Genomic DNA, 22,352 nt, shown 5'->3' with positions numbered 1-22,352 from the left:
CCCCGAGCCCCCGCGGCGGCGGGACAGGGTCACCCAGCCCGCCCGGAGCAGCTCCCCGCAGCGACCCGGGCACGGCTCCGTGCCCGCGCTCAGCCCCAGAGGAGCAAGGGGGTGCCCGCTGTTGGCACGGGGTGCGGCGCAGGGCCGAGTCCTGCCGTACCCAGCCGTGCTGAGCCGTGCCCAGCCGTGCTGAGCCGTACCGAGCAGTGCCGAGCCGTACCCAGACGTGTTGAGCCGTACTGAGCCGTGCCGAGCCGTACCCAGCCGTGCCCAGCCGTGCCCAGCCGTACCAAGCCGTACCCAGCCGTGCCCAGCCGTGCCTAGCCGTGCCCAGAGGTGCTGAGCCGTGCCCAGCCGTGCCCATCCGTGCCCAGCCGTGACCATCCGTGCCCAGCCGTGCCCAGCCGTGCCCAGCCGTGCCCAGCGGCTTCACCGCACAATCCCTCCATTGTCCCGGCCGCCGCTTTTCCAGTTCCAGCTCCCACCATCTGCGACCAGCCAGCGCTGCCCTCCAGCCCCCGGGGCCACCGCGCCAGCAGGCGCCGGACACCGCGGCCGTGCCAGCCGCGACAGATCTGTCCCCGCACTGTCCTCACCCGCCACCCCAGGCCGGGGTGCTGGGGGTACGTGGCCAGTTCACATAAAACGGGGGGATCCCCCATCCTGCCACCGTGGGACCACCCAGCACAGCAGACATCGCTGCTCCTCGCCAGCCGCTGCCCGGCTAATTGCAGCGGGGGGAGGAATTAATGATCTTAATCCCTTCTTTATGATTGACCCGAGTAAAGACGGTGAAGGCCCCCCCGTCCCGTTTCTGCCCCTTTTCCGGCCCCCATCCCTTGGGGAAGGCGCCGGGCAGCGTCATCTGGGTCCCTGTCAGAAGGTGCTTAGTCCCGGCCGCCGCATTAAGGGGCACGTGATGGGCTCCCTCGGCCGGGCCTTTGCACGGGGCAGCTTAACAGCCTGGAGGGACGCCAGGGTTCAAGGGGACACCACCAAGGTCGGGAGGCCCCAATCCACAACCCACACCCAGGGGTTCCCAAGCCTTTGCAGGACGCTGCTCCTCCCCTGCAACCAACCCCCTGCCAGGTCCAGGGTCCAGAGGCCAGGGGGTCCCAGGGTGAGGGACGGCACCCACCGAATGTGTTGCCCTGGGAAGCTGTGGCTGGCCCAAGCCTGGAAATGCTACAGGCCAGATTGGAGGGTTATCCAGTTACTCTGGGGTTTGGAGTAACCTGGTCTAGTGGAACATGTCCCTGACCATGACAGGGGGTGGAATGAGATGATCTTTAAGGACACTTCAAACCCAAAGCATCCTGTGATTCTATGATTTCCATGGGATCACCCCAAAGACCTGCCTCCCATCAGCCTGGAATGCTTCGATTGGGCAAGGCAGCTGTGGGGAGAAAAATGGGATAATTCCTCTACCCGGGTCTTCCCCCAGCTCTCAGCACCACACCACCCCTCACCTCCTGTGCTCTGCCCCAGGGCTCCCTGCACCCCAGTACACAGGGGACTGAACTGCAATAGTCCTGACAACGCCAAAATAAATATAGGTTTCAATAGGATCATCCCTGGTGGTCCGAATAAACCCTGCCAGGCGATGGACTGAGAGTCCCCCCAGTCACAGGCACCATTCACTGTCAGAGGAGAGCAGGAGAGGAGCTTCGCTTCTCCTAAAAAAAAATGACAAGCTGCAAATTCCAGCTGGATCCCCTGTGTTTTTACTGCATGGCTGGAAAGCCATCAGCTCCCGCCGACCTAAAAAGTCTCGTCTTCAAGAAAGAACTTCTGCTTTCCTTTAATTTTAAATAAATCACCCTCCTCCCAGAAAAGCCGCCGGTTGGTCAGCCGTGCACAGACACGGCGTAAAGGGAGAAGAAAGCAGCAAAGCTGAAGCTGAGCTGCTCCCGGGCTCCGGAAACAAAAGGAGAAAATCAAAATTCGCCTTTTTTCTAATCCCTGGGCACTGGGTGGGCACTGGGGGCGGTGGCTTTGTCCGCCCGCAGCAGACGGAGGACGAGGACGGAAGGGACCCCGGCGTCTTTTCAGCCTGGAGAAAGGCTGCAATTGTCCCCTCCGCCGCGGTTTTGTCCCCACTTCCTCCCCCTCACCGCGTGGCCGCCCGCCCAGCATGGCCCCCCACCTCCTCCCCACCAGCATCACTCCCTGCTGATGGATGGACAGACAGACAGATGGACGGACTCAGCCATGCCATGGACCGACCAAAGTAGGGCACCCACCACCAGCGTGTGCCCCTCTCAAAGGCATCCCAGGAAAGATGTAGGTCAAGGGAGGCTGCAGCCAGAGGCACCTTCCCCTTGCAGCTCCAAAGAGGAGCTGGAGGTGGTCCCTGTGCTCCTCAGGTGCCCTGGCACAGGAATTTGAGATGGCCAGGAGCACGGGACCATAGGTGGTGGAAGTGATGCGTGGGGAGACACAAGACACACACAAGGCACAAGACACCCTGGAGTCATCCTGGTGTCTGAAACACATCCTGGGATGAGACACCCAGTGTGTCCAACAGCACCATGGCCCTGCAGCACTGTCACAAGGCAGAAGGTCCAGCAGCAACCCAGGTCGAAGGCTCAGGAGAACAAGGCCCACCAGAACAAGGTTCACAGCAGCCCCGACCCCAGTGCCACAACAGCTGATTCAGCTACCACGTGCCCATTTCTGCAGCACAGTCAGACCTGCTGTTCCCTTCACCAGGTGACACAGGTCAGCTGAAACAGGCAGTGATGTCTTGCCACAGCCTCACCAGCCAGATGTCCAGCAGCAGCTGAACCAAGAGAAAAATCAATCCATGATCTCCCAAGGCTGATTATCCCTACAGGACACCCATCCATGGTGCCTGATAACCAGGTGCCTGAGGCAAAGACAAGCCTGTTATTTGCAAGCCATCACCTCTGTCAACCCAGCAGCCCCCAAGCTCTGCCCTCTGCATTCATCCTCCCAAAAACTGGTCCAGCCAGAAGATCCACTCCTGGATGTAGCCATGGAAGTTACCGTCACCCACCACCTTTTCTCCAGACATCAAGAGAGGACACCGAGGCCTGGAGAAGGCTTGGGCTTGGGGAAGGTTTGAGCAGTGCTGTGAATGCTCAGGCTCACCCTGGGTGGGTTAAAGAGCCACAGGTACGACAGGTCGAGGTATGACAGGTTGCCAGATGGGCAACTCACATGGACATAGTTCATCTCTTGTGCTCCAGAACATCCTTCGAAGGGCCAGCCGTGGCAGCCACTCTGCTTGTCTCTGCTGCCGAGGTGGCACTGAGGGATGTTAAGAAGCCAACTCCTGAATTAAAAAGGCTATGGAAGATTAAATCCAGCATCTGGAGTTTGCCCTGGAAACAGATGGTGAATCATCATGGTGCACAGAGTGGCTTTCACCCGTCTCCTTCTCGCAGGCAGCCACTCGGCCCCACCAATGTCCCCCAGGAGCAACTCTGGACACATACACAGGGTGGGCCAGGATGTGTCCTGCCAAGCACACCCTCATGGACAGCGTGGTGAGGCCATGCCACATCCTGCTGAGCAGGCAGGAGGTGATGCCACCTCCCCAGGTGGGCTCCCTCCACCAGGGATCCAGCAAGAGCGTATTTTCTTCCACTGCTGCTGGGTTTTCCGGTGTTGCCCCATGGCTGCAGCAATCTGCCGGCACAGCCACACCCGGCTGCCTGACTCAGGAGACAGCCCAGAGCCTATCACCATCGTGCCCTGGACTTCCAAGGAGCTTATCATTGTGGAGAGGACAAGGAAGTGCCCAGGGATACCACTGCCTCCGTGCACTTCCCTGAACCTCACCCTGTGGCCCTGGCACAGCTGAAGCCACCACTGCAGGGACCGACCTGCGCCCGGGGCTGCCCCAGCTGGGAGATGTGGCTGTGTCCTGCCTCCGCGGGGTGGTGGTTACGGATTAAGGAGTCTTAAATGTCAGACGACCAGGCGCTCCCTAGAAATCCACTTATCTCCGCTGCCACTCGGAGCGGCCAGAGCCGGGCGGTTATGGAGATAACGCGATTTGAAGCGTCCACCCGAGCATTGCAGGGCTGCGGGTGCCCTGCGGACAACGCCAGGCACCTCCTCCCCTCCTCCACTCGCCCAGCTGCTGCCCAGAGAGCCGGGTGATGGCCACACTGCTCAGCCCGGGGGCTGCACCCACCTGCGTGGTCCCCCCCTACCCCAATTCCGGGGGATGAGGGAGGCTTGGCAGCCTCGGTGCTCATCCATCCCCCCCTGTGCCAAAGCTGCACCAATTCGCTGCCCAAATCCTAAAACGACTGTAACTAAAACCTACCAGATTGAGCCTGGGGAAGAGCCCCCCCCCGCCTCTCCCCCCTCTCCAAATGGGATTGAACAGATCTGCTCTCGCACGAGCCCAGCTCGCAGCCAAGCAGCATCTGACATTCACGCGCCGTGGCACGGCTCTGCCGCTCGCCCACTCCCCCCGGCTTGGCATCGCCCCGGAGATGCGCCATCAATCCCAGCCCAGCAGAACGCCCCCTGTCCTCTGCAAATCTCCTCCAGACCTTCCTGGAGGGACTCCTTGGCCCAAATAGTTCCCCACGTTGTGTCCACCAGGTGAGGTCCCCAAGGTGATTCAGGGCTGTGAGGTTCAGGGGACCAGGCAGAATGACCCCAGGGCATCGGGGACAGGTGGGCAGGGGCAGACACTGCCCAGGGGCAGAAGCCAACAACAACGGGCACCCCAGCAGGACCCCCAAAGAGCTGAGGGGCTGAAGGTGGCTTTGCCCCAGGGAAACCCACACATGGCCTGCCCAGGCCAAGCTGAGATGTGTGAATCGCTCTGTTAACAGATGGGGCAATTACAGCGTCGATTATTTGGGGTCTGACCGACAGCCAGGTCACAGAGACCCAGCATGGGCAGAGTTGATTAAAAACAAGGGGAAAAGTTGTAGGCACAGTCACAAGGGAATACTGGATGGCAAAGAGCCCCAAAACCACCAGTGCCACCTTCAATGGTGTTCCAGTCTACATGTGCCACCTCCAAATGCCACCTCTGATAGTGCCCAAATCTATTTGTGCCACCTCCAAATGCCACCTCCAGTTGTGCCTAAATCCATTAGTGCCACCAGAAGTGCCATCCCCAGTTGTGCCTAAATCCATTAGTGCTACCACAAGTGCCACCTCCAGCAGTGCCCAAATCCATCAGTGCCATCTTCAAGAACAGCTCCAGCCTGGAGAGGTGCCCTTGTGCTCCCAGCTCTCTCAAAATCTCATCCCTCCACATCCCACCAGGCAGCTCCATGGTGGCAGAGCACACACTGGGAGGCTGCTCCAGCTCCCAGGGAAGCTGGCACTGGGATGAGCCGGTGCACCTGTGCCAGCACCTGTGTCACCGTCACCACTCGAGAACGTCAGGGCCATCTCAGTGCATTTGAGTTTGGCCATTAATGGGTGGTGGGGACCTGATGGTGCTTAGTGATGAGATCCCAAATGCCCATGATCCCTGCTCCTGAAGGCAACCACTTTGGAAGAAGCACTTTTCCCAGCAGGAAGGCGACGGCCCCATCGGAAAGCCGCTGGCCTGTCGGAAAGCGGGTCCGCAGACGGCAGCTATTGACAGATGTCTCAGAGGACGGCGAGTAATCCCGTCTTCCTCTGGGAGGATTCGGGTCGCCCTCGCCCTCACCGGGGGTTTATCCATTGTCTGGATCTGCCGGCGGTTGTTATTTTTGGTCAGCACCGCGTTTTGCTTGGCCTCGCTGGCAGGAGGGAAATAGGAGGAAGAAGAGAAAGGGGAGGAAGGCTGCTTGGCCAGGGCTTGGTGGGGGAAGACCAGCTCAGCTTTGGGAGGGGGAAGTGAGGCACCCCAGAGTCCTCAGAAGACTGGGGTGGTCTCTTCCCAGCCCCACAGCCTTGCTGAGCACAGCCAAAACTCACCACAGTGACAGGGCTGGCATCATCCCTTCCTCACTGGTGCCCAGGGGAGCTGCTTCCAGTAAGCCCAGTGGGCCAGTGAGGCTTGAGAGGTTTTGGGGTACAGGTTTTGGGAGGCAGGCAGCAGTCAGGGTTCTCTTTGTCACTAAAACCAAGTGTAGGGGAGGTCTCTGAGTGATGGGCAAGCTGTGCCCACAGACCCACACATGTCTCAGGTCCATGCAGAGAAGCCAAAAAAAGCTGGGTAGCTTCAGGAAGACAGATCCCCAAACTGCCCTGACCCCCTGGGCTGTGGAGTCCTGCCCCCCACACTTCACCCCCAGCACTGCAGCATCCCAACAGCAGGTCCTGGTAGCTTGGAGCTCACCAACATGGCAGGGTGCACCTCAGCCAGCCCCTGAGATCCACACCTGGATCACTACAGAGGCATTAGTGAGACACTGGAACAGGTCACCCAGAGGAGCTGTGGCTGCCTCATCCCTGGAAGGGATGGGATGGGGTTTGGAGCATCCTGGGATAGTGGAAGGTGTCCCTGCCCATGGCTGGGGGTTGGAATGAGATGAGTTTAAGGTCCCTTCCAACCCAAACCATTCCATGATTCTATGATTCCATCCTGCTGAGACAGGTACAAGGGGAGGCAGAGCTGGGCTAAGGGCATCCAAGAGGATGTTCCTTGGGAGAAGACACAGAAATGCCTCAAGACTTTGCTTCTCCCCATCTCCCCAGCAGCGATGCAGGGAGTATCCCCTCAAGGCAGGGCTTGCCATCCTTCTCCACATCTTTCCACCACCTCCCAGTTTGCCTGCAGAGCAGGAAGACAGGATAAAAATGCCTCTCCCCACTCCGTGGGATCTCGCTCCTACAAGAGATGGAAGGCATGAGCACAAAACTGCCTCTCCCGAGCTTTCCCCACGCTCAGCACCGCTTGTCATTCAAGCAAACCCCGTGGCCTTTAAGCTGCCAAGGTACCAGAGCTGCTCTGGAATCGGAGTTCGCTCGGCTCCTGCCCTGGAGCAAGGAATCTGAAACGCTGCCACTGGAAACGAAACAGAGCATCCGTCATTTTACTTGCCAGAAATACATCCAGCCCCCAAAAAAAGAAATACTGCCTGTGAAAGAGCCAGCAACAAAGCCCTCGATTCCACCGGTGAAGCAGAGCCCGGCGTCGGGCATTTCCACTGGAATTCTGATTCTCTGCCCAGTTCAAAATCACCCAAAATAAAACAACCAGTGGGGCCAGGTTATGGCCAGAGGGGCCAGAAGAAGGGCACCAGGTCATAATCAGGCAAGCTGAAGCTCTTGCCTAGGATACTACAAAGAAAATCCATGGGTTTGAAAGGAGAAGAGGCAGGTGGCAGAGGCAGGGCTGGAGGGGATGGAAGGTCCAAAGGAGCACAGCGAAGCCCAGGCAGCCCTGCAGCGGGGATGTCCAGGGGAACCCCCCCTGCCCACAATCCTCCCAGGCAGGCAGGTCATCACCCCCAGCCATTCCCTGTCGCATCCCCAGGAAAAGCAGCAGCGCGTTCCCAGCCAGCCCAGCCCCCAGCCCAGGCACGCCAACCCAAATATCTGCGAGAGGCGCTCCCCTCCCTGGGAACGGCGACTCGCCGCAGAGTTCACATGCCCCAGCAATGCCTGATTAAACTCCCAAACTCCAAGGGAATACCCCTGAGGCTGTCTGAAGATAAGCTAGGAGCTAGGCTGCTCTCAGGAAATGCAGGAACTGGGAAAGAGCAACCCCTTTTATTTTTTTTTCCTTTTAGATCCAGAATAACACAGAGCAAACCCTGGTGCTCTCTAGCTCAGACACAAGCTGAGCTCGCTGCTGTGCACCCCAAGAGCTTCCTGCTCCCCGAGACATCACAGGTGCCTGACCCCTGCTGCAAGCCAGACCCTGCTGGAGGCACTGGGGATGGAACCAGAGAGCCCAGGACAACTCCAGGCAGCACAGGCAAGCAGGCTGAGTAAAAGGAGAGTGCTGCAGCCCTGGCAGAGGGCAGGGTGCTGCCCAGGACACTGGGTGCCAGAGGATGGGGACACTTGCTGCCAACACCTCCAGGACTGGGATGCTTGGCAGGTGCTCCACCATTTTGGTTCACCCTAGGGAACACCTCAGGGGCTGCTTTCACTGGTCCTCAGTTCTCCTGCACCTCTCATGGTCTTTTTCCCTTCCCTGAGCTTTTCCATGTTGGATGGCCATAGCAGTAGACCCAGATCTCCCAAGCCATCCACACACTCAAGGGCAAGGGCAGTCGAGGAAAGCTTGTTAACACAGCACCCAAACAAACAGGCACATTGGAGCATCCTGGGATCAAGAGGAAGATGATGCTCCTCCCTTCTGCACCTGCTGGATCCCAGGGAGCAACCAGCATCTGATCATCAGGAGAGCAGAGCCACAGGCAGGGATTGTACCACGTCCTGGGGGCCAGGGAGCCCCAGGGGTGCCCTGTCCTGGCTGGTGGTGGGGACACTGCAACACTGGCATCAGTGGTGACCAAATGTCCCCAGACACAAGGTCTGCCTTCAACCAGGACATGGCTGGGGAGACCTGCACCCAACACACAGCGTGCTCTCAGGTGAGCAAACACACCTAAGGCCAGAGGACACATTTGGACTGACCCAAGCCAAGCTCTCCTTCAGAAATTCCTCTTGGATACCTTTGTTGGCTCTTAATGTTTCAACAATCAGCCCAAAATGAAAGACATCTTCCTTCCCCGTACATGGCAATAGAGGATAGAGAAACAGCACTGCTGGGCAACCTGCTGGCAAGAGTTATTGGGAAAACTGGTCCTGGAAAACTGTTCCCAGAAAAGCTTCAGGCCCATGATGGGGTGGCAGGGCAGGGACAGGTTGGGAGCCTCTGTATTTGATCAGATACCAGTCTGACTGCAGAAAACACTGGGTCTGCTGTGGAACACTCAGGTTGTCCCTGGGGGTCCTGCACAGCCACAAGACCCCCCCGTGGGCTCTCTGTGCAGGAAGGGGGTATGGAGGATCCGTGGATAGAGGCTTCTCACCATGGCCTGCTGTAACAGGACAAGGCACAAAGGTTTTAAACTGGCAGAGGGCAGGGGTAGATGAGAGATTAGGGGGAAATTCCCTGTGAGGGTGGCACAGAGTGTCCAGAGCAGCTGTGGCTGTCCTATCCCTGGAAGTGTTCAAGGCCAGGTTGGACAGGGCTTGGGGCAACCTGGGCTAGTGGAAGGGGGTGGAACAACAGTCTCTTCTGACCCAAAGCACTTTCTGATTCTATTGCCATTTTTAAAAAGCACAAGTGAGGTGGGGGAAGCTGGGACATCCTAAAGAACCAACCCCAGGACATTTGGAAAGCAGAGCTGGATTCCTGGGAAGGAGGAAGGGGTCACCATCACCACCAGCAGCCACAGCATGAGTCAGGATGGGAGCTGAAAGAGCTGCAGGACTCACAGTGCATTCACTCCATGACCTCGAGGAGAGCAGCCATGGAAAAACCCATCTCCAAGCTGTCACAACACACAGGAAGATAGGGAAGGGCCACAAGACCCAGCCTGGGGAAGCTGAAACATGAAGGAAACGCTACTTGGTGGGAGCTGGAAAGGGTTTATCACACTGGAGATGTGCTTTGAGGGGACTGACTGCAGGGTGTCAGCCTCTGTCTGGGCTCACTGCTCCTTCCTGGCCCCAAGCTCTGAGGGACTTCACTAAAACCAGAGCTAGATCTCAATGCTTCTGCCTTCCCTCACTTCCCAGGTGGCAGGCTGGAATGACAAGGAGCAAGTTGGGTGTAGTTGGTGGTGGTCCAGCCCTTCTCCAGCAAGCCCAGGGTGGGTTCAGGACTCCCAGCCTGCCCCCAGGACCTGCCTGCCGGATTGGTGACCCCCCTGCAAGAGAACCATCTTCCCTCACCAGGGGAGGGTCTGATCCCTTCTGAAACCCAACATCCACATCCCCGTCTCCAGATGGGTCTTCCCACAGCACTGGCAAGTTCCTGGCATGGGAGAGAAGCTCCAGAGCACAGGGTTCCCAACCAAATGGATTCCCACTGCCAGCTCTCAGCTTCCATGATGATCCTCCATGATTTGCTGCTTCCCCAGCCTCCTCCACCCCATTCTCCTCCCTCTTCTTCCTACACAGAGGGTCTCTGCAGGAATCATCTGTGAAGGATGAGCCTGAGCAGGACAAGCAGGAGCTGTGGGATGAGCTGGGCAGGGAGCACCCACAGAATCCATTCCCCAACAAACTGCAGCACCAGCAGATATGGACCTGGTGGTGGTGGATTCAACAAAAAGAAACCTAACCCTGTGTCTGGAATGAGCCACTGGAATTTTGGGGACTGTCCTCAGCATCTCCCTCGGTGTTCTGACAAAGCTGTTTTCATCCCAGAAGCTTCACAAAGACCTTCTGAGGGGGGAGAAGGGGGTTTCCTACTATCATAGCTCCTGACACTTTTGACATAAGGCACATCTAGGTTAAGGTAGAAAAATTCCCAAGCAATTCCTGACCAGGCTCCCCTCGACCAGTGTGGCTTCCCCATCCCAGATGGACCTACCTGCCCTCCCTGTACTTTTCTCCTGCACATCGTGATGCTGAACGACAGCACCTGGAGGGGGAACATCCTCCTCTGAGGACTTTTCAGACAAAAAATGTACTTTTTCACTCTGATGATGCATTTTAACAATGCAACAAAGCCTGGTGCCAGGGCTTCAGCCCTCACTATCCCGGGGGAAGCAGCCGGCACCCACGCCGGGGATTCAGGATGGCCACGGGCGTCCTCGTGTCCCCGCAGCAGCACCCCCGCTTCAGCTCAAGGGGTTTAAGCTGAAGCAGTGCAAGTCCCTGCTGCAGCCCCCCGAGGTGTAAGGCTCCCTGAGCTCTTAATGGGCTTAGGGAGCCGCTGGGACTGGAGCAGCTCCCCCAGCGCAGCGCCCGGGGGGCTCAGAGGCATCCTGGGCTGGCAGCCTCGCCGTGCCAGGGGCCACCCGCCAGCCCCGTCCCGGATGGCACCGAGCGCTCAGCCTGCTCCCTCCCCATCCCAAATCCCAAATCCCTCCTCCTGCTCTCCTTAAGGATGTGTGTCCCCCCCCAGCCCTGCAGTAGATCCCCCAGGCAATGCCACCAGCCTGGCACCCACACCTCCCTGCCTGCACCTGTAACCTGTGCCCCACACCTGCACCCCACTGTGCTTCCTGCTCTGCTCCTCACCCCACTGTGCACCCCCACATCTCACCCTACACCTGCACCCTACATCTCACCCCACATCACCACCCAAAGCCATGCTGAGACCGTGCTGAGCAGCAGGTGCCTGTCACTGGGGCAGGACCAGCTGCAGATCCTCCCCACTCTGGAGGGTTCAGACCCCTCAAATTCAGGCTGAAGGTGAGAGGAGCATGTCCTGCACAGCCTGGTAAGGCTGGAGGGACCAGCACATCATCCCACACCATCCCCTGGAAATCCTGTTTTTCCAGGCTTGGATCAAGCACAGTGGACTGGGAACAATGGTCAGCAGGAGCGGGGCCATCCAGGGAAAATCCTACTGGAAAGCAGAAAAACCCCACTCAGCCAAACCCATTCTCAACCAGCACAAGTTCTGGGGAGGCAGCTCCTGGCTGGATGCACTCTGGCAGGGAAGGCTCTGCCCTCCTCTTCGTCCTGTTTTGGGGGTTTGGACTTTGTGCCTTTGGGTTTTTCCAGAGGGGAAATATTTTTAACAAGCAAAAAAAAAATACCCCAAAACCTAAGAACGTTACTGAGCTCCTGCAAATTCCCTATCAGCTGCTGTACACGCACATGGCACAGAAAAATCCTTAGCAAATTCCTGCTGAAAAATAATAAAAAAACCAGGAAAACCCACCAAAGGCTGAGCTTGCCGGACACAGCGCGCCAGGAGGGGCTGACAGAGCTGTTACGGTCTATTGGGCCAATAATCCACAAACTAAGACAGATTTATTGTACATGGCAGATCCTAACAGCTCCAAAGAAACCATCACTGTCTCCTGGCGCTTAAAATTCACTTTCTTGGGGGGAAAAAAAAGGGCCAAAATATGGCTTTACGAGATAAGATGCGTGGTTGGACCATTCTGTGACAGGCAGAAGCCTGTGCAAACACATACACGGCTCTTTTTTTTTCCTTGGTATATAAATATATAAAATATCTCCTCTTCCAAGGCAAGCACGGCTGCATTACCCGTCGGAGCGCTGTCCTTACCACCGGATTACCCGGCTTGGTTTCACCTCCCTTAGCAAGATGGATTTGCAGGGATGTTGTTTCCACCTCGATATTACCGTTCAGAAAGAGAGGGAGATAAAAAAATCAAGTTAATCAAAGCTAAATTGAGCCTCTGCACCCATCTGGCTTGCTGGGATGGGTGACTTTGGGTCCCCTCACCTTGGAAGGTGTAAGGATCTAAAAAAGGGAGATGCTGGAGAGGAGGGCAGGCTCTTCCCACTGGCATGACAGGGATGGCAAGCCTGGGATAGGGGGGATAGTTTGATGATGAGGATAATAAAAATAATAACATTAAAAAGGTCAGGGGCGGTGCTTTCCCCGTTGCTGGCAGACAGGAGCCCAGCCAGCGTGGAGCAGCAGGCCAAGAGCGGGATCAGCCCGATCCCATCGGTAATTGCGGCGTCTGCTCGAATCCCCGCGACGCTGGGAATCACACTGGGCCCGGCTCAGAGCTTCCCTGATCATATCGGACGGGGATCAAAGAGGCTCAGCTTACGGCTTTAGCGCGGGGCTCGTCCCAGCCGAGGGGGGGCTCCTGGGGAGCTCGGAGGGTGCCTGGGGGCGAGCATCCCCCAGCGGGGCGATGCCCGGGGGGATGGCCAGCCTGGAGCCCCCCGGCATGGAGCACGGATGGTGGGTGGGCTGCGCCGTGTGTCTGCCCTGACAGCCCCCACCAACCCCCGGCTGCACCCCAAAACCATCAGGGTAATGGGGGGCTGAGCGTGGGAAGCTGGAGCAGGCAGCCAGGAGAGAAGCTCTTGGAGACTCGGGGCAGGGATGGGTGCGGGGAGGGGGGTTTGCATGGATGCCCCGGTTGCACCCCAAAAATACCATGCCAGGGGTGCGAGCAGTGGGATGCTGGAGCAGCCACGGGCAGCAGGAGCCGCGGAGCGATGCCCGGGGGCAGGGAGCGGGGCAGGGAGCGGCTCCGCAGGGATGCCCCGGCTCCAGCCCCCGGCCGGCCGAGCAGCAGCGGGAGGGGATGTGCCGGGACCGGCCGGGCGGCTCCGGGGAGGGAACTGAACGAGTAATTAGAGCAGGAGGCTGTGAGTCAGCAAACGATGCGTAACCTCGGCGAGGCTGACAATGAGGCAAAAGATGGCAGTTTCGACCGAGAGCGCCGGCTGAAAGGGCACATTTAGATATGCAAAAAGCAGCAACTCCTGACAATCCCAGGGCTGCGACCCGCTCGGCAAAGCCGTGCTGCTCCGGAGCCGCCGTCTGCCGCCGAGCTCTCGACGCCTTCCTCCAGAATCATTGTGAACAGAGACACGGGTGGGCGCAGACCCAGCCCCGCGGAGCTCCCAAAAAACCGGCGGGCAGGGGAAAACAGCGGGCAGCCTCTGCTCCAGCACCCCGTGCCGCCTGGAAAGTGGGATGGACACGGGCAGACTCGGAGCTGACCTTGCTCCGGGTGCCCCGGGGAGAAGGAGCACTCCAGGATGGGCATTAAGGTTTGGCTTGGAAGCAGAGCCCAGCTCCAGCCGCAGGCTCTCCCCCCCGTTTTTGGGGGGGTGCATCAGGGCTGCAGGCAGGTAGGGCCGCCCTCGGCGAGGAGAGTTTAATTAACCCCGGAAAGCGATCGTTAAACGGCCGGCCCGGGTAATCGATGCGGAAGGGGCAGCTCTCTCTGCTGCCGAGGGACCATCTGCTCCGGGGAGCCACCGAGGCTCCTCGTCCCCCCCTCACCCCGCGCCTGCCGGGAAGCGGCGGCCGCCGCCGCGGGGCAGCTGCTCCGGGGGCCCGATCCCGAGCTGAGACCCGGCCAAGCCATCCCGGGGGATGGGAGCTGCCCCTCGCCTCAACCCTCGCTTCCCGTAAAGCCCCGAGCCCCAGAGCCACGTGGTTTCCGACACGACACGGCCCCCCCGGCACAAAGCCCACCGGAGGGTCCCTCCAGAGCCACGCATCCCCCCCGCCCCCGACAGGATGTGGCTGAAGCAAAGCCGGGCAGGGATGTGGCCTCACCGCTGTTTTCACCCTTGAGATGAGTTCGTGGCGCTGCCAGCCCTGAGGGCTCGGAGGGTTTATGTTTTTTGGAGCCCCCAACCCTCCCCCCGCGCACACCTAGGGCCGCATTCCCGGGAGAATACTCAGAGGGATGCTCTCAGCATCCCGGCATCACCCAGGATATGTCATCCTGGCCTGGGGCACCGTGTCCCTTCCCACCCCCCCAGCACCCCCAGGCCTTTCTCCGACCCTGAATTCCCAAGTCTCTCCTTATTTCCACCCACTGAATGACGGTGGGTGCTCGGGGCAGTGAGGCTGGGTGTGCTGCCTCTGCTCCCGAGGGACCCAGGATGACTCCCCACTACAGGGCGCCCACTCCAGCTCTGGGACGGGGCTCCTGGGCAGGTCTGGGGTGGGCACAGGGAGACCCTTGACCTCTCACTCCATGGTCATCCCCCAGGAGAGCTTTGGGAAGCAGCTGGGGGTGAAGCCAAGAATAGCATCCCAGGGCAAAGCCAGCCAGGGCATGGAAAAGCACGATTTTGTCCTCCAGGATAAAAGACCTGTGTCCCCAGTGGCATCCCTCTCCTATGAGGAGACCTTCTGCCACCATCACACCCTGACCAGCTCCCAGTATCAACACATCCTGTGGGGCCATGACACTGCCATGACCCCGTTGGGGTGATGCAGACCCTGGGCATGGAGCCACAGGCATTCTCCTCCTGGTCTGGATCTGTCCCCCACCCATTCAGAGGAGAGGAGCATCCAAGGAGCTGCACCTCCAGGAAGAAAGGAGCCCAAGGGTGCTTCCAGAGGAGGTGCTGGCTCAAGGAACAAGCCCTGGGACACAGCATGGCCCTGAGGCCAGGAAAAATCCCTGTCCCATCCTCTTGCCTTGCCTGGGGCAGAGGGGATGGCACAGCTGCTGCTGGCCCAGGCATGAGCACGGTGTCAGAAGGGTTCCCAGGCCAGCCAGGGCCAGCAGGGCTCAAGGTGACCTGCAAAGCACAGAGAATATGCCCTCCTTGCCTCATGGATGGAGACATCTTGAGCTCCTCTTCTCCTCCCCAGACCTGCAGACCCCTGGGAAGGGGAGCACGGTTCTCCCCGCTCCGATGGCAGCAGTTCAGCTGGCAGGGGACAGTGCCCCTGCACCCACCCACACCCTTCCTCACACCACTTTGAGGCCCACCCTGCTCCAGGCAGGTGGATTCTGCAGGCTGAGGCTCCAGCAGAGAGCTGGCTGTGTGAGGGTGTGCCAGGACACCCACCTCACCTGAGCCCCCAGGGAAACACCCAGGGCACCAGCACCCAGCCACTGGACGATGGAGATGACCCCCCCAGTCTGGGCAGGGATGCCTGAGGCAGCCCAGTGGGAGAACAGCTGGAACATTGTGGGCAGGAGGCAGCGGGGAGACCCCTGAAAAGAAAGGGAGATGCTCCATTTCCATTGCAGGAGGGAAACTGAGGCAGGGAAGGGCTGGGATGGGCCCACACACTTGGAACAGCAAGGAGACCCAGAGCCAGCTTTTCCTGGCACTCCCCATCCAGAGGCTCCTCTATGCTGAGGGCAGGGAGCAAAGACAGAGCAGGAACAACTCCCTGCCCTGGCACTGCCAGACCCCGGTGTGGGACATGAGATGGGATCACATCCTCAGTGGGGTGCCCCCACGCCCTCTCAGGAAGGATCCAGCCCCTCAAACTGGGGCTCAGCCCCAGAACAGCATTAAACCACCCCCCAAACCACTGCTCAACCTCTGAGCCAGTACTCAGCCCCCCAAATTGGTGCTTGGTGGCCAAACTGGCTCTCAGCTTCCCAAAACAGGGCTCAACTCCCAAGCCAGGGCTCATCCCCCCAAGCCAGCACTGAACCCCTGAGAGGGTCCTGAACAGCCCAGACAGGTGCTTGACCCCTGGGATGGTGCTCAGCCCTTGAAAACAGTGCCTGACCCCCAAGGCAGTGCTCAGCCCCCTGAACCAGCCACTGAGCTGCTGCCCAGACCCCAAACTGGAGTCCAGGCCCCAAAACAGTGCTTGAGCCTCAAGCTGGGTCAGTCTCCTAAATGCTGTTTGACTCTCATGCTGGTGCTCAGCCCCCCAAAACAGCAAACCCCCAAATCAGTACTTGACTCCCAAGCCAGAACAATGCTTGACCACCAAACCAGTTGCCAGCTCCCCAAAACGGTGCTCAGCTCCTCAACCTCAAACACTCCAAAGTGCTGCTTGACCCCCAAGCCAGTGCTCAGCCCCCAAAAAGCCTTATCCCAAAGGAGGGGTCAACCAGTCCATGGTCCAGCCCAGGGACAGCCACTCCAGTTTCCTCCCAGTCCACCTACTGGTCACACAGTCCTTCAGAAGGGACAGACAGCCCTCAGGAGGGCTCCCCAATTTCCTTTGCCCCTTCATCACCAGAAGGACACAGGAGCAGCATGGCAGGGAAGCCATCCCTTCCCAACACACTGGCTGTGGGAAGGGACATGTCCTTCACTCTGTGTCCTGGAAGGGAGCCCCTTGTCCCCTTTCCCATCATTTCCCAGGGAAGCAGGATAGACAGGATTCCCAGAGCTCTGCTGGGAACCTCCCCAGCCCCAGAGCCATGGAGGGCAGGGGGCTGGAGCAAGGTAAGGAATATTGGACACCTGGTCATCCTTGGAGGTGGCTGCGTGGTGGGATGGTTTGTGGGATGATTTGTGGGATGGTTTGTGGGATGATTTGGTTTGTGGGATGGTTTGTGGGATGATTTGGTTTGTGGGATGATTTTTGGGATGGTTTGTGGGATGGTTTGTGGGATGATTTGGTTTGTGGGATGATTTGGTTTGTGGGATGGTTTGCTTTGTGGGATGGTTTGTGGGATGATTTTTGGGATGGTTTGTGGGATGGTTTGGTTTGTGGGATGGTTTGGTTTGTGGGATGCAGACCAGGGATGAGTGTGATGAGAACACATCCAGCCTCCAAAGGAGGCAGCTGCTGGCTATGGAGGACTCAGTCCCCACTGCCAGGGTTCTCTCCAGCCCTGTCCATCGAGCTCTGGGCCTTTGGGATGAGCTGCTGAAGCCGCCCCCACAGAGCCCAGTGCCAGCTCTTTCCAGGATCAGGCTGGCAGTGGTTATGGACATGGCTGTCCCCAAAGCACCAGCCACAGGCAGCCTGGGGACCCCTGGGGGACTGGCCACAGGCCTCCCCCATTCCCCCAGGTTCCCCTTTCCCCGCAGCTCTGGCATCTCCAGACCTCCAGACACAGCCCCCATCCCTGCCCCATCTCACATCCCTCCCTGCTGCCCCCACCCCTAATCGAACTGGCTGCCTCACAGACTCATCCCGGTTTAATCTTCACGGTGCATCAGGCACAGGGGAAAAAACACAACGATTTTCCTTTTTTTTTTTTTTTTTGGGACTTAATCTTTACCTGGGGTCAGATTTACCAATCCTCCCACTAATCCCCCAACGCCTTCGCAAAGCAAGGGACCCCCTCCTCCACCAGCCCCTCCAGAGCGAGTCCAGGAAGCACCCATAGCCCCAGGGTGCCTCAGAATTAGCACTCCAGGTGAATTTTTCCCAACAATACACCTTTTTAAAGGTTTTTTTTTATTTAAGGAACCTGAATGTGAGGATGGGGGGAAGGAGATCACACGGTAGTGGGCAGGTAGGGGCAAAGCCTGGGGGTCTTGGCTCCCCTGACAGGCTCAGATTTGGGGGAAATATTTGGGGAAAGGATGAGAAATCACTTCTTAAGAGAGGATTCCATGCCATCCCCTGCCTCAGTTTACCCATGTGTAGACATGAAAGGTCACCCCCTCTCCAGGGGTTCAGATGGCACCAGCTGCCCCTCAACAACCTCCAGCTCATCCCTGGTGGGGCAGGACTGGGGATCAGCCCAGCCCTGCAGATGGGAGGACTGGGGGGTTGTGGGGACAAGAGCTCCCATGGATGTGGGGGCTCTGGGATCCCTGTGGATGGGGGGCCACAGGGCTCTGCAGAATTGGGGCAGGGAGAGCAGGGGAGGCTCTGCAGAGAGGGGCAACAGGGGATCTGCAGAACTGGGGGGACAGGGGTCCCTGCAGATGAGGGGACACAGAGCTTTGAAGGGACAGGGTTCAGCAGAGCAGAGGGACAGGGATGCCTGGAGGGAACGTGGGGCTTTGAAGATGGGGGCACAGGAGTCCCTAAAGAAGTGGGGACAGGGTCCCTGTGGATGAGGAGACAGGGGGCTCTGTAGAAGGGGGACAGGGGCTTTGCAGATGAGGAGGGGACAAGGGCACAGGGTTCCCTGCAGAAGGAGGGGACAGGGGCCCTGGCAGATTGAGGACAGGGCTCCCTGCAGAAGATCAGACATCATTGCCCATGTGGGGGGACAGGAGAGGGACAGAGGGGACAGAGGTCCCTGCACACAGGCGACACACAGACCCCTACAAATCTGCCCTTTCCACGCCAACCTCCCGCTGTGCCCCCCTCCCAGCGGGGCTGCCCCCCGAGCTGTGCCGTGCCTCGGAGGGAGGCGGGGGCTGCCAGGAGCCGTGCCCAGCCCCGAGCCCCCCGCGGGCGTCGCGCCCCGGTGGCGCTGGGCGAGTTAACCGGCTGTGGCAGCGCGGCCCCGGCCGCGACACCGCGCAAGCTCCGCCGCGGCCGCCACCTCGCCGCGCCAGCCTGGAATTTGCAAGCTGTCCTGATGCATTAAAGCGCAAACGCCTGGCGTCCAGCTCCCAGCCCTGTGCCCGGCTGTGCCAGGCCATGGCATCCCCTCCCCGGGGACGCCGATGCGGGGCCAGCTGTCCCCAAGGGCGCTCAGAGCCACCATCATCATCATCTTCATCCTCCGCGCTTATTTTTTTCGCCCCCAGCCCCAGCTTTAAATAGCGGAATGGGGAGATGGTGCCAGGCTCAGGCTGTCACCGTGCTGAGGCAGGGGACATTAGGGACATGGAGAGTGGAGGGTCCCCACCAGTGCTGGCCCTGGGAGCCTGGCAGCACGGGTGACAGTGGAGTCCCCTCCAGCAGGCAGCACCTTGTGCCAACCCCGGGCATGGAGGGAACGGGGAGACACAGACAGACACGGATGGACAGATGGATGGGATGCTGTGCTTGCCACCCCAGGGACAGAGAGAGGAGAGCCATGGCAGCCCTGCAAGGAACACGCTGGACAGCCAGATGCAGATGGGCTGCAGGCCCCCTGGACAGCACCCATTCCATGGGGATACCAGGGTCCCCTCTCCCCTGCACCCATCCTCACAGTGCACCCTCCAAGTCCACTCCCTACACTGGGTACTTCCCACGGATGCAGGAAGGAAAGATGGGGAGGGGCAGCCCAGCCTGGCACTCACAGTTCAGTGTCCAGCCAGCACCTACCATCCCACATCCCCCACCCTGATACCCTTCAGATTCCCTGAGACTCCCCAAGACCGCTGCCACGTGTGCCATGGAATCCCCTCCATGTCCTGGAGGGGGCCGAGTCCACGGTGGGAGGACTGGGCACCTGCCAAGGGTGGGGCAGAGGGGACACCCCCATCCCGGGGACACCTCCATCCCTGGCACACGCTCACCCCTCACCCACACACCCAGTGATGCTCCCAAACCGTCCAACAGCCACCAGCAGCACAGGCTCCTTCCCCAGCCAGGCAGGATGGGCTCAGGCGGCTGTGCCGATCCCAGCCACAGCGGGGCAAACAGCAGCGGGATGCCCGTGGGAGGAGGGAGAGCTGCAATAGGAGTGTGAAGAAACGGCTCTTGCGTGCTCTGTCCGGAGCCAGCTAACGAGGCCATATTTGAAATGCTTCGCATACCTCCGGTCATCAGATTAGTGGGATGCAGAAGGTAAAGCAGAGGGCAAGAGGAGCGCTCCCGGCTCCCAGGCAGCGATCCTGGGCCACAGCTCCAACCGGCCGCGGGAATGGGGGAACAATCCCCGGCTGGCAGCGGGGCACGGGCACAGAGCGGCCACGGGCACCCCGGGAGGGATGGATGGGTGCTGGGATCTGCCTCCCCACCGTGATCCCAGCAGGATGCGATGCAGAGGCAGAAGGGAAAGGTGGGGATGGATAACCTAATGTGCTGCCATGTCCTGGCCACCAGCCACTGCCACCTCCCCGTGGCCCAGGTGACGCCTGGACCTGCTGAAAAACCTTTCAGCATTTTACAGGGGCTTACAGCAAAGTCAGAGAGAGACTTTTCACCAGGGCCTGTCATGGTAGGATAAGGGGTGCGGGTTTAAAATTAAAAGACAAAAGTTTGGGATTGGATATTAGGAAGAATTCTTCCCTGTGAGGGTGAGGAGGTCCTGGCATGGGTTGCTCAGAGAAGCTGTGGCTGCTCCATCCCTGGAAGTGTCCAAGGTCAGGTAGGACAGGGCTTGGAGCAGCCTGGAACAGTGGAAGGTGTCCCTGCCCATGGCAGGGGGTGTAACCAGATTGACCTTTAAGATCCCTTCCTGCCCAAACTCTTCTAGGAGTCTACAGAAGGAGCAAGATCCCACAGAGCTCATTTACCCTTCCCAAGGCAGCAAATCTGTTTGGGCATGACTGGTCCTTCCTGCAGGTCCAGGAGTGGCAGGAGAGCAGGAAGCTGCCTCTGAGCAGCAAGTGGGGGCAGAGGAATAAGAGCTCTTACAGGGTAAGAACATCTGGATTTGCAAACACTTGGGACCCTTCAGGGTTGGGATGTTCAACTGATAACGTCTCAGCCTTCAGGATGTTCAAATGAGACACTGGGCTTGGATCTGGACCCCAAAATCCCATCTCTGAGGGAGAGAAAGAGGCACAAAACACATAAGGGCAAGTCCCAGCAAAAGGAAGTGAGATACCAAGACAGAACCCAGAGGCTGAGTGGATGGAGCTGCATTGCTTGGTTGGGCATGGACAACAACTCCACGTGGAAGACTCTGGGAGAGAGATACTGCCCAGATATCCCTACAGAAAGCTGGAGCACAGGCATGGGCTCAAGGCAGATTTGCAAAGGCAAAACCATCCATCAAACTAGGGCTGCTTCCAACCACAGTCAACCACCCACAAACCAGGAGGTGACCAGGGACAGCAGCAGCAGAGCAGGCCAGAGGGGAACATGCCCAAACTCATCACACCTGAGCACCGACCCAGCCCTCGTTCCAGCAGGCACCATGCCCAGGGAGCTCAGCACGCGCTGAGCAAATGCATGCCAGGGTCAGCTGAGGGTATCACAGGTAGCAGCAGCCACCAGAACCCACTGGAGACACTCAGGAGGTCAGGACAGCACTGTTCCCAGCCCTGCCACCACCCAGGTGACAATCAGACCCTGGGGATGAAGCCCATCTCAGCAGTGACCCAGAAATGACAGGGTACATCTCACCCCGTGGGCAGGTCCCACCCATCACCCACACTGTGCCCCCACCGAAATATCACAGGGCAGGGCCCGTCACCCCAGCCCTTTCCCAGCTCCCACCTCTCAGAGCTGGGAGGGTGGAGATGGAAAAGCACATCCTGCTTGGAAAATCAGAAAACAGCTTTTCTTTTTTCATTCTTTGCCACCACTTCCAGGGTCACAGCTGACACACATCCTCCCATGCCTGGGCCACCAGGCTGTCAGCATCACTGTGGGCAGGTGATGCATCCTCGTCCTCCCATCACAAAGGATGTCCCAGCTCAGGAGATGGAAGATGCTTTGGGACAAATGACACTGTTCCAGGACAAGGACATCGAGCCAGACCCACACATCCCAAGGCGAGCTCACAGGCTGGGAGCCATTAGTCCAGTCCCTTTTCCATGGATGGTGGAAACCAGGGACACCAAGGCAGCCACTGGAAAACCTCCTGACCTCAAAAATCCTTTTATCCACATAATCACAGGCTGCCACCCATGTGCAGCACAGGCTGTCATCTCGGACCATCAACACACTCCACCTGCTTGCAAGCCATGGGGAAAGACAAGCAGGGATGAAATCACTCTGAAGATAAAAGGGACCAGCACTCCAGCATCCCAAAAAGAGACACTACAGGGTGGGCACATCACCAGCACTGAGATGCTGACAGACCCCAAAGCTTTTTTGAGTGGGGATGTCAGGTGCCTGAGGGCCCATGAGCAGGGTAAACATGCCCTTTGGACTTTCCCAAAGGTGAAGGGACCCACAGGTCACTCTCAGACACTCACTGGGGTCACCCCACTCTGCTGCCTGCTGTCCCTGGAGCTCTCCTGGTGCTCCAGCCCCACGGGGGTCCCAAGGGACACAGGACATGGGTAGGGATGCAGGCTGCTCCTCACCCACATGTCCTGATGCTCCCCAGTGAGCCCCCAGGATGGTGAGCCCCAGCATCCCCAGCAGGACACGTCCC

The 22,352-nt window shown here is 58.9% G+C and overlaps 1 protein-coding gene across 5 annotated transcripts in view; it reads right to left on the bottom strand.

Moving 5' to 3' along the window:
- Positions 1–22,352, bottom strand: part of CXXC5 (CXXC finger protein 5) — a 49,178-nt gene that overhangs the window by 10,148 nt on the left and 16,678 nt on the right. The gene's annotated exons all lie outside the window — the stretch shown is intronic.

This window comes from Poecile atricapillus, chromosome 13, assembly GCF_030490865.1.
Source record: "Poecile atricapillus isolate bPoeAtr1 chromosome 13, bPoeAtr1.hap1, whole genome shotgun sequence".
Taxonomy (NCBI): Eukaryota; Metazoa; Chordata; class Aves; order Passeriformes; family Paridae; genus Poecile; species Poecile atricapillus.
Note: the sequence above shows the minus strand (reverse complement) of the source record. Positions and strands in the feature narration are given on the sequence as shown.